We start from the raw sequence: 19,496 nt of genomic DNA, 5'->3' as shown, positions 1-19,496 counted from the left end.
CGCTGATCTGTTACCCCGACAACCTGTCGTGCGCATGATATTGTCTCGCGTTAGGGCGAAGACTCGCGAATACGATACGTCGAGATATTCTTATCTCGCTAAATGCCTCGTCATGTAGCACGGTGCCATTGGAACGTTCACCTGCTGCTCTATTATTATTAATATGCAACTCAACTTTGTCCCCGTCGCTTCTACAATTTTGGTCCGAGTAAAAATGAATTTTAAATTAGAAAAATGCTGTACATAAATTACAAAAACGAAGAAATATGATTACCAGCAACTTTCACTATCAACTTAAATTCAAAATCAAAATCAAGATTAAATAAACTTTTAACGAAACTGATGTTGTAAGAATTAACCGAGGTTGGGGCAAAGATAATATGGACTGATGTGACAAACAGCTTATCATTTATCGTAGTCCTCCCTCGCGTAATGATTGAGTTCCCACTGATGTGTTTTTGATTATAACTGTACCGTGTAGCCTCTGTACGATGCGTTCTAAATGATAGCTAGCTGTGTCCTGGATGTAATGTGTGCTCGATAATGGTTAACTACATTTACCTGTGCGACGCGTGCTTGACGATGATTCACTGTGTTCATTAACCGTCCTTCTGCTTAAATTCCGTTGTCAATTGTAACTTCGATCGTTCTTGCTATTGGCGGAATGTAACAAGCTCGGTGGAAACAGCAACGTATGATTAGCGCTTGATTGGCGGTTTGAATTCGGACTGTCACTGAAAAGGCTGTCGACGAATTTCATCTGTTTGGAAGTTGCTGAATAATCGTTTAAAGAAAGTTCAGGCTGCATTTAAATATTTCAATTTCTAAAACTTGCAAATTCGATGCGTGGATGGGAATTTGAATTCTCGAATCTACACTATTTTCACGTAGAAACGTGAATTTCAGATATTATATTGGGCCTGGCTGTGGTTTTGTCAGCGTCATAGTGAAACCAATCACGCGAGTACTAGTTATAGATATTAATAATATTAAGTTTTGCAAACGTAATCGTTCGAATACTAGCTGAAAATTGAACAATACCGAGAGCACATTGTTGGGAACAAAATGTCAATCAATCGTACTCGATGAAAGGACTGTTTATTACCACTGCTTATTAATGACTCTGCTTCTACCGGGCGAGCAATATTTGTCCACTTGCATTATTTCTGTTGTTAGTGTGGACCGAGCAAGATCTGAAACCACAACGTTGACATTGTTGCCAATTTCACGGACTTTTGCAGTCAAAGTTTTAAATATTTCATCGCATTTCGATGTAGGATTAATTCTGATGTACGATTTACTTTTTTTTACGTTCTTTCTACGACACAACTGTTCTAAGAATGTGTAAAAATTCGAGGGTGCGTCGGTCTCCCAAATCGAAACATAATTATCGCGGCCGTTAAACGGCCGGCAGTAATAAATTCTTTGGCTGGCAACGTCTCCCTCGGCCGCGATAAACCTCGACAACGAAGGCCACGGGATACACTTACGCGTACCGGAGAGATCATCAATTTTAAAGTTACGCGGTGGAAGTTTATTCCTCGGGCAAAGGCGGCGGCCATTGTGAAGTTGTTGAAGTTGTCGGGGACCCGGCACAGACTTGTCCCCATCCCCGTCACAGCGGTTCCTTTTCCCCGCACTGCAGCCCCGGTCGTGACCGAAACCGCACATTCGCGTACACTTCGTTCGAGCGAAATGCGTCGTTGGCCTGGTTTAAAGGGTACGTGCAAAGGAATCCATTCGGGACGGAGGTTGCGCCACGTCCCCGTTGAAACACAGGTCGCCTCCGTTCAGGATCATTCGTTTTACCCCTGTGCAGACGCAGTTACAGTAATTCCTTGCTTAAACATACACTTTTATCACGAGATCCCAACCACCCACAGTTTTCAGACCCTGCGAAAATATTCGTCAAAGAAGTGCACTATTCTTATACTACCACTATTTTTGGAGTCTATCGATCGATACAAAGTTGTCTAATTTCTGAGTTTGAAAGCTTTTTACCTCTGGCATCCACTACTTGACTATTAAGGGAGGTTTAGATAACTTCCAAATTTTATTTCCCAGTTTTTGCTGGTATTAATACTCGGGCGATTCTTTATCGGTACAATTTGTTTTCGAAATTGACGACCCTCTTCGTCGCGCGATAAATTGTACACCCGGTCCGCGATTATTCTCTCTCGTCAAGCCCGCGCGTGATCATATTAGCGCATTGTCGTTCCATTTTTACCAAATACCCGGCCCGCACAAACGCGTTACGTTCCTCCCCGCGGATAAACCGAATTAATTCGAATGATACCGGTACATTGGTCCTTTGCCGCGATTATCCCCGATGAATACGCGTCGAATGTTGCCGTTCGAAACAATAACCCGACACATTCATTAATGCGTACGGACGATTAGCGCTAGTAAATCTGTCCCATGCACGCACGGATCGAGCTATATTTACGCGTGTCTTTTGTTCTCGTCGCGCTGCTATCGGTCGTTTAGCGCGGGATTGGGTATCGTTCGCCGCGAGAATCCCTGCACGTGAACCCTGGGCCAATGTGGCGCCGCTGTTGTTACACCGATTCCGATACAAAATGGCTGGAATTATATTCGAACGATCAGCCACGATAATTCTCTACTACTTGGAATATTCTTTCAAAGGGTTACCTCCCTTTCTTCTTCTTTCTTTAAACGAATAAATAAAGTAGCACGATAATCGTCGGTAAAATTACTTAAACTAAAATTAATCACAAATCGAGGTATCGAAATATGTTTTACTCACTGATCGACGTTCGACCGTCAAAGAGATTCTGGGAGCAGGTTGAAATGTTTGTTGGTTCTCGTCATTCGATTTTCAGCGATGTTTTGCAAGCGAAACGCGTTGTTGCACGACTCGTTTCGAAACCATTTATTTTTTTGCAGAAACGATACCGAGTTGGAATTGCAATTTACAGAATAAACTTGTATGGAAATAATTCATAAATTTTGTACCGTTATAGATACCTCTATTCGTATTCGATGCTGTTTTGACCGAATACTCGACAAATTCGATTTCACGAGTTCCGTACTCCGCTTAATACGCCGTGTGACTTTTTTCGGCTCTCGAAACTGATATTCCCACTCCGAGGGCATCGTTTCGAACCAGCAGAAGAGACTGGACAGAATTCCATGCGCGTTTCGAAACTTGTAGCAGAACTCGAATATCGCTGTTGTTTCGAAAATTGATAAAAAAAAAACATTGGCACCAGTGTATCGTAACCAATAGGGATTGCAGCGCGGACAACACAATAAATGTCGATGAATAGATTAACCATTTATCTCTTATTTAAAAAATACTGATATTTTTTTAACGCGATAGTCTAACGATTTATTGCCGAAGTTTATTCGTTCGAAGCTATTGGTATAAGCTGTTACTCGTGCACCGTGAATCTTACTTTGGATCTATGATTCAAACTGTAATTTGGATTTAAACGTGTATTCGATTGCGTAAAAAGAATTTGATGAAGCTCGGAAAAACTAAAATTTCCACGTGTATTTTTATTCTCGACGGAATAATGGTCGAAAATATACGGCACGTATTGTTTGTTAATGGACTGTATGTATATAATACTATAGACTCTTTGGAATCTCTGCTAGGAAGCTCGGACATGAATCCAATAAAGTGTGTTTGAAGTGAACTGGAAAAACGAATCACAAAGCACCGTGTATCGAGCGAAATTGAAATGTAGAACGTACTGTTACAGGAATGGAAAAATATTGTATCTGAGTTCGGTAAAAAAATAATTCGCTCAATGTCCATGTGGTTGAAGGAAGGTCTAAAGCGAATTTCCTACCGACGAAACATTTGAAATTCGTATTTATTACGCTACTTAACCGTAGCAATATTTGTATCTAAATAATACTTGGTTTTTATCGTGTTATAAATCGACATAGATGGAGGTATATCGAAGAATAAACTCTGGGGTTGAGTTTTTTGGAATACAAAGCATCCGTAACCTAGACAATATATTGTGCCACGCGGGTTAAAATCACGATCAACCGTAAGCTATGCGTGCTCAAAATTCTATCCGGGACCCTTCGAAAGGGTCGATTTTTACGAGCAAGGCTTTCGAGGCTCTTCGATGCCACTCTGGAGGAACATCACGCTCATAGTTGAAAGCATTGGGAGAAATTTGTATTCTTTGCATGAACTTGATCCACCTACGCTCGAGAAGCAAAACAATGGATCGATATCGAGCGTACGAATTCTTCGTTTTTAAATTAAACGAACACTTTTTAACAGATTCTCTCTTTCTACCTAAACTTTGCGACCGACCTAATATATCACTATGGCAAAGCTCGATGCTTTGCTAACTAAGAGTAGCTCGTTGCTTCTAAAGTGTAACAAATTAAGAGCCTGTTGCTCTTGAATAATTCCTTGCGCAGAGGCAGTTGCTCTTCTGTCTCTAGACCCTGTTGCTTTTCGTTGATTGCTCCTGGCTTATTTGTAGTCTCAAGAAATTACACGTGACTGTGAAAAATGAAAAATTGGCGACCGTCAGATACGAGACGGGAACATCGGGATCGATAACGAGGACCGAACAGGAGCGATTTGTAGGCGCGTGGTCAGCAACGAGCGGAAAAATTATTCATCGACGCATCGCCCATAAAATTGAATCGTTAATGAGCAGACGTGTAGATCGTCGAGAGCGTCGCGGATAAACGATTAGACAGGTTCGAATTTTTGCGATCTATTCGCCAGATGAACGATCGATATTAGCAAGTGCTCCGATTTTTTTAAATGATTTAATCTATTTGAAATTTCGAACAGTTCATTCTGGTTTGCATAAAATAATCGAGAGGTTCAGTTTTCAAGATTAGAATTTGAAGGTTTCCAGGGAGCAATAAATTGGTGGACGCGGTTTAGCCGCGTCGTTGTTTGCCCGTCGTTTCAACCGAAATTAACGGTTCACGCGTAAGCGCGTCCTATATCAATTCGACTCGATCTTGTTGACGTATTATCTCACCGTGTCCTGGCTAGAACAGGTCGTCCGTGTGCGTGCATACGCGGATATCTGAGAGATGCGACAACGAATGCACCGCGGCGGCGGTAATTCAAGTTGAACGGCCATGGTCGAGATCATTAAACCCCCGGGAAGGGCTGATAATGATTTTGACCCAATTAATTGTCGGTCTGGCGTGATTCACCGCGGTAATGCTACGCGAGCGGTAAAAGGGCTGTGTATGTGCCGCGTATACGCTGGATACCGTTTATCTTGTTCGAATATCTTGTCAAGTAGGTAAAATGAAACTTCACGAGTAATTTACAATCCCCTGAAATTGCAACGAAGGATTTATTCCAATTGTACTTTATCGAACCGCAATTACGTTGTCCCAGCAATTTTATCAAATTTATGGAATTTTATCGAACTTCTCGACCGCGAAATTTCCGGAAGGTATGTGATTTATATTCTAAAAAAAGTCCCTTTATTCTTACATCAAGTATAAAACGCTCAACGTTAGAAGCGTGTGTTACATTAACGCGAAACAATCCTTATCGTGTTATTCTATTAGTTTGCATAACGAAGGTTCCACCGTAATTAAATATCGTGCTCCGAATCGTACTATATTAAACCTCTACTTCGTTATCCGGAAATTGGATAAAATGTGGAGAAATTTTAAAACAACTGTCTCGGTCGTGAAGTCTACATTCGCGTTTGTACGATTTTAATTGTGTAAACGTACCGGTTTTCGGGGCACAAAACGAATTTAACGAAAGAATCGTGTTGTTACGAATAACGGCAGTTTCGCGATGAAAAGTTTTTCCCGCGGAATTATGTTTGAGATTAAATTTCGGTATCTATAATGCTCCCGCAAAACACGGGTGAATTCGACGTGTACTTTAAACTGTTGAAACCGGTACTTATTAGAGTGTACGACGGCGCGTGTTTTCATAATTCTATTGACGGGTTACAAGAAAAAGCTGAAACTCGTTTCGCGTTTCTGTTTCTGGCGCGGCTATGCAACGACGCGCGCGTTCTCGAAGCATTGACATCTTGTTAGTGAATAGCACCTCGGGCGGTGTCACAGCGACAAAACCCTGTCGATTATTCAACACGCTAGAACATCCAATTTGCATCGACACGGATACCGGAGGTTTCGAGGAAAAAATTTGAAAAATGGGTCTTCCACGTTCTCTCGTTTTATTTGTCCGTCGACTCGAATCCCCTGTAACGGCAACGGTCCGGATCCTAACGATACATGAATTTCTTTTGTGCATTGTTTAGTTTAAAATGGCATCACTGTGACACGGGGACGAGCTTTATTGTCAGGTATTCTGTATTGTACACGATTTCTTAATGAAATTGACGCGAACAGAGCTTTGCAGGACAAGGACGAGTAAAAATAGAAGGAAAAGTAGAAACCAAACATTGTATGGTGACTCTTCCATGGCACCTAATCCTGTATTTCGTACACGAACTAAATTTGTTTCTGGGGAAAAAGAACGTAGCATTCGTTTGATGAAGAATGATATTTTTTTATAACATTTTAATTATATATGTACGAAAATGCAGCATGTGAGTAATGTTAATTTAAAAACTTCTACTATCAACAATTTGCTAAACCATGCGTGGAATAATAATTGCAACGTCATAAAATGCTGAACGCACGAGATAGTGCAAGTGTCTGACTGCATGTAGTACTGTACTACTTCATTGATGTCTGACCGAATACAATACTGTATAACTTTACTTACGTCGGACTGACAATAGTACTGTACTACTTTACTGATGTCCGACCGAGTACAATACTGTACTACTTTACCAATGTCCGACTAAAAATAGTACTGTACTCCTTCGCTTAGTCTGATCGCTTACAGTACCGTGCTACTTGATTTATCATTACATTTTCAGGTTACAGAAATGAACAAAAGAGAAAACGAGATAGAAAACGAAATTATAAAAACATTTCTGGCCACACATTTTATTTTCGGTAAAGAATTTTTTTCTCGAAATTGTGTAGGATTTCAGGGGTATGTGTATTCAACAAAAATATTTGTAATTAACCTTCGCAACTAAAAATAAGTTTTTTAAGAGAATTATTTATTATCGTCAGGTTTATTACAGATAACGACACGATAGGTGATACACAGTGGAGGAGGAAAGGAAATTGGTAATGGAAGATGCAAAAAGGATAAATTTAAAAGGGGAAATGGGAAGAAAATGGACGAAAGGAAAGTACAAAATGTAAAGTAGGAAATGAAGAACGGAAATTGAAGATTGGATAATAGAAGAGGAAGATACAGTTTGGATACTTGAAAGTTCCAACATTTTTTACCAATCTTAATAACTTTTATTGTAAATTATTTAAAGACGACGTATAAATCAAAAGTTACAGCAACGTGCAGTGGTATTAACGTTACGTATACACACTATCTGACTGAGTATAGCAATATACTTAAACCTTCAGGTATTTATCGATGCTCACATATCTGTGAAAAGTTGCAATAAATAATTGCGCAAATTCTAAACATGTCTCCACTGGCCTCGGTGCACTCGGCGCTTCGTCTGGCATCTCTGGTTTATACCAGAGATGACAGATCACGCGTATGTACGTGAGCTTGTAGTGTTTCGGAAAGTCGACAAAGGTAAACTGACTGCTCTCCTTCAAGAGTCTCTCAGAAATGCCAGAAAGGCACCGAAGGTGCTCTCTCACACTATGCCAGATCACGCGTATGTGAGCTCGTGGAGTTTCGGAAAGTCGACAAAGAGGTCGGATTTCGGTTGTTAAGAGCGAGAAGGCAAATGTGAGCCTTTCTCTCTCGACTCCCACGAGGCGGTCCGAAATTACTTCGGGCAGTTTCGGAATAATCGAGAAAGAGGGCATGCGTCAGTTTGCCTTTGTCGACTTTCCGAAACTCCACGAGCTCACGTACGCGTGGCCTGGCATGTGGTTGTAGGGCATCGAGTGCTGAATCTGGCATCTCTGCGTATGCTTAAGGCGCGCGTTTAAATTTTCTTCTTCGCGCGACACGAGGAGTCAAAGCAGCGACTTAAAATAACGCAATCTTACCGTCATGAATACATTCACGAAAAAGTTCACGTAAAAGAAATTAGCGAAGCGTCCTCCACGTCAGTTGTTAATTTTATTGCACTCGGTCTTAACGATACTGCGCCCCGCCACTTCATTGTGGAGGCCCGCATTACGGATTTCTTGAGCGTCTCTTCAAGGCTCAAAGGTTTGACGTTATATTTACGGGAGAAAAAAATTACTCTCACCCCCGCAGCTGGGGGGGGGGCTGGCAGAGGGGGTCGGGATTCATAAATAGCTTTATACTCGGCGCAGCGGAAACGTCTAAAGTGCACGCGAAAATGTCTTACTTTGCGCTTCGCGTTCAACGATACCGTCGAGTATCTCCCCAGCTGGGATCGCGATTTACTTTAAAGCCTATTTCACGACGATTATGTATTTTCCGCGTGGGTCGAGTCGCGATTCAAAGGACGATTGCCATGCTCGTTCGCAGTAATCGATGCGCGTTTCCTGCTTCGAGATAAAAGTATCAGCGGTCGAACGCTTTCAGAAAGAAAAGCGAGACAGAATTTTCTCGATATTAGTTTGGTACGCGTCGAAGTTTCCCACTTTGAACCACTGAAACTTTGATTTCTTTTTAGAGAAATTTTGCTACAAATCTTTTCTGAGATTCGAGGCGACATAGACGTACGTAAACGTGTCTACGCAAACAGACTAGAAAAGGGGAAATAAACTTTAAAAAATTTAACTTTTATTTGTAATATTTGTAAAGTGTCGATCGTCGATAGATTTCTCCAATATTTATTTTTCTTTATTTACGCGGGTGTTATTTCTGTCCAACTCTTTCTCGCGGGGAACGCTAACCATTTGGTTGGTCTGACGTCTACGTAATAGTTGGGTGAAACCTAGTTCCTCTTTTCCCCGTCCAGTTGTCCGGAGTTACGTTTAGATAGCGAGAAAACAATATCCTGTCTCCTATCTTTCGTCTAGTTTCAAGGACTTGGTCTCGCGAAGCGGAATCGCACCAATCGAGGACAGAGGCTGCCTTCCGAGTACATTGTCTAGACTGACGATAGACCCTTATCGTTTCTCGACTTTCGAGCTCCCTGTTGAACTTTCCAGCTTTTCTTGCGATCCGGCGTACCCGCGTAAATAGCAATACGTCGTCGCGTTTAGGGACCTTGGCTCGACAAAAATTGGATTTGGTTATTTATAAAAATGGACCATAATTGCTGGATCGACCAGGAGTTCGTTCTAAAAATGGTTTATAACAGTGGCGTTCGCGTGTGCGTGAAACGGGAACAAGAGGCTGAACCAACGTAACGTATGACTGCGTGGTTTTTATGCATCTGCGGATGAATCAGTAAAGGCATTTTTCGGAACGCGAAGTGACAATAAATTATACGCGTTCGCTCGCTCGCTTCGCCCACGAGATATGCGCGCGATAAATTCGTCGGATAATCGTTCAGAATATCGGCGCTGGGCCAGAAAATAAAATTATCGGTTTCTTTCATCTGTGGCCCTGTTTTCATCCGGCTGTAAGTTCGAACTATAGCCGGTGTACAATGTTTGACGTGATTAACGACTCGACGACAGATAATCGCCGCCGCGTAATATTTACGCCGTGACTAATTGACCGGCAATTAGCCTGTAACTGGCTAGCTGTTGATCCCGTGTACGCGTTCGCTAATTAGATCCGCGTTGTTTGCAAAGCCCCTTACGCGGAATCAGGCTTCACATATTTTTATATTTCCCCTTTAGGGTACTCTAGACGAATGCAATAAAATTTTTTAATTGTCCAGCTTTATTTTACATTGTTCGTATCGTCGCGAGATGGTTTAATACAGCCAAATGAATTTTTTAAGAATTTTTGTAAGCCTTCGTCCGATATTCAGTAGTAGGGATTGACGCTTAGGTCAGCCGCGGTAATTCAAGTAGTAAGGTTACGTAATATGTCCGACACGTGCAGAAAACAGTCGACACCGATAGATTCGGACATTTCTGGCGGAAGGTTCGTTCGAACGAGAAACTCCTAGCATCTGTTAATTCGGTTAATTATAAACGCTACAGATTTTCAGGAAGTATCGCAAATTTAGCTACGTCACGTAGTTGGAAAGTACATGGCTTCCCGTGGATGATGAGCTCGCGTCCGCTAACCCAGTTGCGAGTTAAGCGACGAAGCTAGATTAGGCGCAATAAATTATCCCTGGTCAGCTTTAAACTAATTTACTGTCTTCGGTATTATCTTGAAGACAGTTGAAAATTCGCGAATGGAAATTGATAATTCATAAATCTGACGTATGAATTTTTGTTGCAGGACAATTGCCGACCTCTCCAGCGCCAAGAGCAATAGGTGAGTCAAAAAAAGTCGTACTACTTTGACCTAGATCAGTGCAGCGTACCTATGAAAACGTCGCTTTAATGGCTCCCACAAGCAGCTTAGTTCCGTTGAGTTCAACCGCACATTATGAAAGAGCTTATAGAAACAATCAGGCGCGCAACAATTAAGGCGTTTTTTCGAAACGATCCGAGTGAACTTTCGTTCTAATAACAACCCCAACATCCATTTAATTTAATTCGTAAATAGTTCTCTGTTCCGGTAATATTAAAATAGGAAAATTACTACAGACTAACAGATCCGCTGTGGTAAATAATTAGGTGGTTTCTACGGGTATTCCGAATTATTGGCGTAGGTAGCCACGTGCAACGGTGATGAGCTTTCAGTTGGGCCGATCCACCCACCTGTTCGCGCTTACATCGTACAAAAACCGCGCTCGACGATAGAGGGAGGGGGTGCTCTGGCGTGTTTTTTTAGAAACGACAGGAAACGCGATGGCCATTCTACCGGAAAATCGAATATCGCTGATATCGCCGCTATTGCAGCTATTGCCGCTATCAACGTTGAACGATCAAAGGCGCTTAGGTTACACTAGCCGTGAAAAATCCCGGAAATCTATGGAGGAAAGTCGTTTCATTCATAAAAACGCGATGTGTCGCGTTATCGTTTCGCCTCGATCCGGATATCAAGGGTTCTGCGCCGTCGTGTGGAACGATACGGATCCAGCCATCATCCTTCCTCGAAAAACGCATCTCGTGCGCGCGTAAACATCTCGATACGCTAGATGAAAATAGAACACCTACAGCAGCCACAGAAATACTCAAACAGTTCCAAACTTCATTATACTTTCTATTTTTGAACATATCTTTGCTTGGTTTGTTAATTGTCTTTGAAAAATTTGGCTGCCTCGATATACAGCAGTCTACGAGATCCTTAACACTGGTTCTCGTTCTCACCACTCCACTAATTCTCATCCCACCCATTCAGAGTCATCTATTTTTACTCCGCTTCGTCATACTTCTACATTCCAGACCTCATTTTCCTACTTATACTCTCATTACTAGAATTACAGTTCCCTTTGAAATCCGTGGTTCAGCAACCTGGTATGCTTCCAAACGCGCCACCGTATCTTTTATTCACCTACATTTTGCGCTTCTCCTCCCTTTTAGTTTGATCTATTTCATCGGTACTCCCGTGTTTAATTGTTTGTGCAACTTGGACGACCGTGGTTACGAGCAGTCTGGGGATCTGGCTCCTCGTTACGCAAATTATTAATACGTTTCACGCGTTTGCGTTATACTTATATTTCATAATAATACTATTGTTATCACGGTAACTAGTAAACCATCGGCTTTTATTTATGCATTCGCCGTCGCATTCTCGAGGCGATTCGCTGAGGGATTAGGCGTCGGCGTTATGGTCGGCTCTTTTCGTCGAAGGATGGTCGTCTTGCTACGTGCTTCCCCTTTCGTCCCGAATGCGTTCGTCTCCGTTGGTTGGCACAGAGGCCGAATTGCCCCGAGCTACGTCGCAGCTTACAGTTCCGCTGTTTGTCTTCAGTCGTGAGCTTTTGTGTTTGTGCAAGCTCTGCCCACGGTATTCACAGCTGGGTCCGACCATCCACCCTCTCCTTTCTCCCGCCGGACGTCCTGTATTTATTTAATTTTTTACTTACAGTCCGCGGACTCCGTGCAGTCCAAATGCTTAATTACCGTGATCCTCGCGCATCGTTGCACGCCTTTTAAAAATGTTTCCTCAAGGAGAAACTGCGTCAGGATTTCTGCCCGCCGGGGACGGTGTTTTCCTCCCGCATGCCACGTCTTTACCGCAGTAAATCATATTGTCGGCGTCCTGTTCCCAACGTTTCCGGAACGAGGAACCGCGAATATCGATTCCGCGGCGACGACGATACGTTTCTTTCGACGGCGATGATAATACGAGGTCACCTGTAAGCGACTAGGAGAATATAAGAGATGGGTCTTACCTTTTCCCATCCATCGATTAACTTTTTGTTGTCATCTTACAAAAATTTCGGAGAATTACCAGACCTACGAGCGAGGAAAACCTTGTTGCGAGCGAAAGAATTAATCCTTTGGCCAAACGTCGATGGCCGAAGGACGGACGATGGCGTTAAAAAATTAGACGCGGCGGGAGGACGTCTGGCGAGGGTAGTTTTTGCAATTAGCGATATCAGCCGCGTAAACCGACACGTCTGGTGATCGAGCGGTATACGCGGCGTTGTTTATGCGCACCTTCCAGCACCGTAGCCTCGCAGCTGGCGTTCCGCCAAATTTCCACAGGCTCGCTTCTATCTCCAGCCCTCCCTGCGTTGCTTTTTTCTCGCTCCGTCCCCCTTTTCACCTTTTTCGCCCCGATTTCCCGCAACCACCCTCCAGCGAGCCGTGAGTGTATATCGACGCCCAGGGCCAGACGCGTTATCAAACGATTTATATCGGTGTTTTGCAAAATTTGTGGAGCCGGGCTTGCGACTGGCGTGGACCGGGCAAAGCACTAAACGTTGCCTGGCCAGGGAAAATGGATAACGAGAAGAGGGATCAGAGCCGTGGCTCGGCGGGCGCATCGGTGGCCAGCCAAAAAGATATCGGGACTCTGCGTATTATCGCGTTTAATCTGGCCCCTTTCGCTGCAGTCTGTTTGCCCGCCACCAACCGGCGTTTATTCTTTACCATTTCGGGAAAAAGAGAGAAACGCTGGCTCGGTGATATCGCGCGACCGAGCAGAAATTCCTCCGGGTCTCGCGTCGGCTTCCAACCGCACCGGGAAGGGTTGCTCGGAAAGAAGTTTTGCGGCTGCTTCTCCGATTGCGTTCTTTAGTAAAAAATAAGCTCGACAGTCCTTACGATCGATCGTAAATTTATTTATTTTTTAACTTTGGCTGTCTCTCGCCCCAGAAATTTAATTCGCGTGAGTCCGTTGATCTTTCGCGTTCCTTGAGAATGCATGGAACGAAAGCCAGTAAGAACGTGGCTCGAAAGAAGGAGCGTCGGAGGGTCACCGTAGAAAGAGGAGACTTTTAAAATGTTAGCGATGTTGTCCTCTCGGTGGGAAGGCATCGGATGAAAATCTGATCCCGAGCGGGAAATCTGGCTGTCCGTTAAGTGCAGTTTTTCCGGGGAGGAACGTGAACAAGAGTCGACGGAGAGCCAGCGCGAGACGATTGCGTAAAGGACGGTCGCGAAAGCGTGGGTGGGGGTTCTTCGGGGAATCCCGAAGTGGGAACGTGGACTATAACGCCGGGGAACAAAGCGCGGAACGATGAGCTGAAATAATTGGCAATTAGAAAACCGAGCCAGATATTAACATTATCTCGGGCGCGGAGGATTCGGCGTTCGACGTTCGCGGCCGGTTTTCTTTCGTGGAAATGTTTTCCCGTCTAGTCGCGGGAATCTCTGGCCGCGAGCAGTTACCGCGTACGTTCGCCCCTGATAACCGTACAAACTGTACCGAGATAACGGATATTGTCCCGCGACCGGCAGGAAACTCGAACCGTTTCACCGCGAACAATTATCGTTTCAACTTTTAAGATCGTGGAACACCTTTAACGACCACCGTGATTCTCGCTCGAATCTCGGGAAGATCGGTGAGAAATTGTCGCGACAACGATTCGATCGAATCAAATATACGGGCTGATTTATTCTATCACCGTTGGTCCGTTGAAAATGTTTTCCAAGATAACCATGGACGAAACTTTGCGCGAAAGTTCGGAAAAATACTTGGACGCGCGTACTTGTTCATCCGGCGAATTTCATATTTATAAGGCGAAGTGGGGGGTTCTCGAAATTTGAAATTTCATTCATATTTTGTCTCGACTACGGGCGACTATAAACTCGCAACAACCAGACGGATATTAAAGACGCATCGGGAATATGCGCGTTCCTAGTCTCCTGCGTAAGATTTTCTATCGCGAACGAGAAACTTCGCTTAATGTAAACACGTTCGAGATAAACAGCTCTTGGAGATACGGGGCGGTGGATTTTAAATAAGCCGCGGCACGGAGCGTTCTCTCGTCGGTGCTTTTCAGCGTGCGCGTGGCCCTTTCGCGTTATGAAAATAGCGCGATTCCACCGGAGGAGCTGAATAGAGCCTCCGAGGTGGAGAAAGAAGGAGTCCACCGGAGGCGGGACGAGTTGTTCTTTTAATTTCGCGCGGAAGACAGCTGAATTTAAGCGATACCGTAATTCGGATCCTCCGCGTGTCCTTTCGCCCGCCTCTCCCCCGGATCCTTCATCAGCCCTTTAACCAGGATTTGTTTCGTTCCTTTTATAACCTGCGGTTCTTCCGCCCCCGCTCTTCGCTCCTGGGCTCTTCTCTCGGTTGCGTAATCTCGAATCCCCTCGACCTGGCTGCCCGTTCTCCGAGCTCGCGATTAAATCATAACGTATTTATTAAATTCGTCTCGGTTTAACTTCGATAAATATTCAAGCGAACCGCGGACAAAGGGCCGAATAAATGGCGGAACGGAAAAAGTTCGTTACGACCGCGATTAAATACGGGTAATCGCGGACCGAACACGAAACGATAGGGAGAACAAATTGGTGGATCGAAAGATACTTGTTAAGATTTATTAACCCTTACGAATAGAAAATAAAAATAAGCAGCAACGATTTGGCCGCAAAAGTAGAAAGTGCGATCAATGGTCAGACTCGACCGATAAAGAGCTTCTTCCCTACATTCTTGATTTCCAGGTATTTCTTGTTGTTTCGAGTTTTTTTTTTGCCAAAAAATTATGTATATCTAGTTCGTTTGCCCGTATCTTTTTTATCAGCGCGAATTTCACGATTCCAGTGTATTTTATACGTTCGATATTCCAATGCCTGCGGTGGTTTATATTTGCAGCAAGCTGTTTTTCGATCGGGAAATCCTGTCATTTTGGGTATCGTTCGGCGAATGATTTTTTCAATATTGTTGTGCCCGGTTGTGTAGTCTATGTTGTTGATCAATACGGTGCATCCCAGCTATCGCCCGATTATTTCAGATATCATGTTCAACGTTTATCCTGTATCGTGCTTTTAAATAAAAATTTTGTTTCGATGGTTTGCTCTTTTTACGTTATCAAACGTTATTGTGCGCTCTATGCATTATTTCAAACGTTTCGGTTACTGCTTTTACTTTCGAGCCTAAACTTTCGCTCTAGAGTCACTCGATAAAAGTTAAATTATACGTATTACCAAAAATAATTATCTGATTTATTATTAAATTCCATGAAATATTTGCATCAAACGAAAATTGTCAGGTTAATTTGAAACTGTGCAACAGTACCACAGAGAATAAACAATGGTTGCCGTTCAACGAGATTAAACAGATTTGTGCAATGTATTCGCTAGAATGCATCACGAGAGCTCCAGTTCATACCAAAGCAAGCTATCTGTACTCGATACGAGTCGAGAGACATTCAGAAACACCATTTGTTGCAATCTGAACCTTGGTTGCACTATGTAGCTTTTGATGACGATATCGAATAAAACAATGTGACACATGGTCGACGTACAGAAAATGGTTACAACGATACAATGATCGAATCAGTGAACTAAATGCATCAAATATCGAAACGAAATACTAAAATTATTCTTTGCTCTGTTCTTGCGTAGAAATTCCCCAAAGTTTATTCGCACGATCGATGATTACAAAATTACTTAATATCGCTGAAATTCAAGTCTCTATTGATATATACATTACACATAATTAATTAATTAAATTAGTATGATTTATCAATATTATTTATTACATATTGAATGATATTAATCTATTCGTATTATCCAAGTATCAATACGTTACAATATCGATGGTTACATCGTGGATAGCTCGTTTTAATGTCAATATTTCCCATATCTAAAACAAATAACAAGTAATCGAGTTAATTAGTTTTATTAACTCCTCGTATCCGAACCGTATCCGATCGAGGCTCGTAATTGTTTCAGAAAACGATAGGGCCCCTCGAAGTAATTAGTTTCAGGCTCCAACGAGCCTCATTACGACATCGATCTTCCATCGGCCAGCGATTTTGCGTCGCAACGGTATCTTTCCGAGCGAGGATTCTTTCTTCTCGCGCAGAGAGCGCGTCAGCTCGACAACGGTCCAATCGATGACGCGATTTTATCTTTGGTCGCGCGTTTAATAATGCATAAGGAAGAGGAGTGTTTGCGAAACGATCGCACTTCCAGCCGGTCTGGTCACCCTTCGATCGGGAAAAGCACGTTCGTATTAATTAGAAGACGGCTAATTGGAATTAAATCGACGCGCGTTTAGCGGGCAGGGAAGTGGAATGGCGGGCTGGAAGGAAGAATTACGGAGAAGGACGACTTCTCTGCAGGGTTTCATTGTGGATCCAATGCGTACTCGCGATCTTCGTTCCCTCTGGAGCGCAGTGTCAATATTTAAGGGATCGAACGATTCATCGAAGACATCCTAGGAATTAATACGAGAGGACGCTTTCTATTCGCTGCCGCGACTAGTGGATCGGCTTAATCGAGGAGACTGAAAATGGGAGCTCCCTCGGGAACTTTTATTATTTAAACGAGTATCGTGGTACACAGTGCCCGAACCTCCTTTGAACGAGGAATTAAATGAGACGGCACGCTATGCAACTTTCATGAACCTAGTCTTTTAAGTGTCGCGCGTTGATACTTTAAATTTTACAATCTTTCCCTAAAGTTCACGGTTCTCTCTCGCGTCGTATCGACTGCGGACCAACGACCAACTACAGTTTATGTTTCGTTTACGCTCGAAATTGTTTGCAATTAGGAGTTTTTTAAAGGTTCGATCCATCGATCCTCCGTTTTCGATGCTTCTAGAACGCGACAGGTTGCAAGTTCTGCGCGAAATTAGAGTCAATACCAGCGTGCCGTGCGCCGATTACATTTAACGGAGTTGAATGCGGTATTTGCGGGCTTCTTGAAATTGCTTCTGATATTCATAGTCGCTGGTTCACTAAACGTTTTGTAGCAACGACGAGGGTAAGCATGTTACGCGCAATTCAACGCACAATACTCCGGTTTAACGATCATTCTTCGCGGATCAGAATCGCGACATAATCTCCTACAACGCTAATAATCGAATGAAAAGAGCAATAACTCGCCAACGAGAACCTACGTTAACTCGAAACGCAATAATTCTTCGATAACATATTTGTCAGGCGTTCTATTGCGATTACGAGCGACTGTGAATTTTTATTTATTTTATTATTTTCGACTCGGGTGAGAAGCAACTTTTTCTCAATGATTTTTTCCCTCCTTAGAAACGTCTAGGATGTTATTTTTGGTGGTTGAATAGAACCGCGGGGGTGGGAGTTTTTCGCACCTGGCGGAGAATCGACGGAGGCCGAAGGACTCGATTTATTATCTCGCGGCGAAGTCGTCCGTTCTGCGAATGAATCGCTCGGTCGCAACTTTTTCGTAAGGCCCTCGGAGAACAAAGCTCCGACTATGGATTCGGTGATCCGAAGGACAATAGAATTAATGGCTGCCGAGGAAGCGATAGAGGGAGTGCGGGGGAGGATTTTTTCCACCCAGTGTCCAGCAGCTTTGGTCCTCCGCGCCGCGTCACAGCGAAGTCTCGGAAACCTGGCTGAAAATAGGAGCCTGCCGACTTGCATTAAAGTTGCCACATAACGATTTTATTAAAAAATATTTCAGGATTCTCGAAAAATAAATTATTATTCCCTCTGTTATCCCAAGACCAAGAATAACTTGGTTTACTTCATTAATTTCAATTCGATTTCCTTTTTTAATCATTTCTGCTTGTCTTGTGATAATTTGAAACCTTGTCGATAAATGATGTCTGCTCCGCGACCCACTTTCGATTCAGAGCAATATAAGGTACGGTTATACAGTATCGAAAGGAATATTGATCGAACGAAAGGTTGCGAAACATAAATGAATTGTTTCGTATCGTTCCATATTTGCGTGAACTTTCTCTTTTATCGTTTTCTCACGTGTAGTAGGGCATGCTGTATAGCGCTTCAAGGGTTTCGTTAGTTTTTCAGCTTCGTCTATAACAGTGCTTGATGCATTAGCGAAGCATTTCAACGTTATTAGTGAACGTTGCGCGAATGATGGGCTTTAGATGCCTCCGTAATTAATAATGGAGTGGATTCGGATCTGGATTGCGCAGACCAAGCAACCGATCGTCCCTTGTTCTATCCATTTAGCAGCGAACCATCAATACATATTCTAGCTTCTCGGTCGAACCGAGACAGAGCATAAAATTAATTATCTTTAAATCACAAATTGCAGTCGAGTTATATCCGAATTATACGTTCGTTGGAAATCCCAATAATGAACCGATCTTCTTTTTCCCCGATTCGAAAGCTTACACAGTATCGCGAGTTTTATCGTTAGATTGTCGTTTCGAATATAATTGTAGGAACTCTTTTATTCGTAGTAACGTAAATTTTTGTATTCGTCTCCAATAGTGTTCCTTAAAAGATTGTTATAGATACCCTCGAGCAAATCATTAATAAAAATCAGTCCATACACTCCTCGTGGAGATAATGCACGCCATTTTGCTGGGTATAAAGGTTCGACAGGTGTATTTTTCATTCTATACATCGTCTTTTATGCCCGTCGCACTGTTATCCATGAACATATCTTAAAACCATTGGAAATATTGTACGATTCGATGGGAATATCGAGTTAAAATTGAGCAACGCAATTATTGGTCTCTGCAACGAAAGAATAAATAAATGAACGCTCGTCGGTGATCGTTGAACCGTAGATTTGTTCTATTTTGTATATAGGCGCTGATGGAAATATAAATTTAAGAAACTATTGTCGATCCCATCGTCGATTCGATGGGAATATCGTGGTTGAAATTAAGCAACACACAGTTATAAAGCGTACACGAGAAGCAGAGCGAAAGCGGCAAAAGGTTTCGTTCCCGTTTCTCTTTTTCCTCCTACAAAGAGATTTTCTATATTGGAATGGATTGCTTCGCGGTCGTCGAGCGCACCGAGAAATTTTATTCCAGTCTTTTGCGGGGATAATTATCGAACGAATAAGCGAATCCGTTGCAGCGAATAAAATGACTCTGGTCTCGTTTGTAAAAAAAATCCCTGTCTCTAATTGCAGCGATTCTCATTTTCCCGTTCGAACGATTTAACGCGACGGCTGACTCGCTGGAATAAAATGTGTATTTCAAACACACG

The 19,496-nt window shown here is 42.9% G+C and overlaps 1 protein-coding gene across 11 annotated transcripts in view; it reads left to right on the top strand.

Annotated features, from left to right (window-relative positions):
• Positions 1-19,496, top strand: part of Ten-a (Teneurin-a transmembrane protein) — a 594,721-nt gene that overhangs the window by 167,588 nt on the left and 407,637 nt on the right. For all 11 annotated transcript variants that reach the window (XM_076772668.1, XM_076772616.1, XM_076772642.1 and 8 more), the window contains one exon: positions 10,313-10,348. The gene's annotated coding sequence lies outside the window, so the exon portion shown is untranslated. The remainder of the gene's footprint in view (positions 1-10,312; positions 10,349-19,496) is intronic.

Source organism: Colletes latitarsis, chromosome 1, assembly GCF_051014445.1.
Source record: "Colletes latitarsis isolate SP2378_abdomen chromosome 1, iyColLati1, whole genome shotgun sequence".
Taxonomy (NCBI): Eukaryota; Metazoa; Arthropoda; class Insecta; order Hymenoptera; family Colletidae; genus Colletes; species Colletes latitarsis.
Note: the sequence above shows the minus strand (reverse complement) of the source record. Positions and strands in the feature narration are given on the sequence as shown.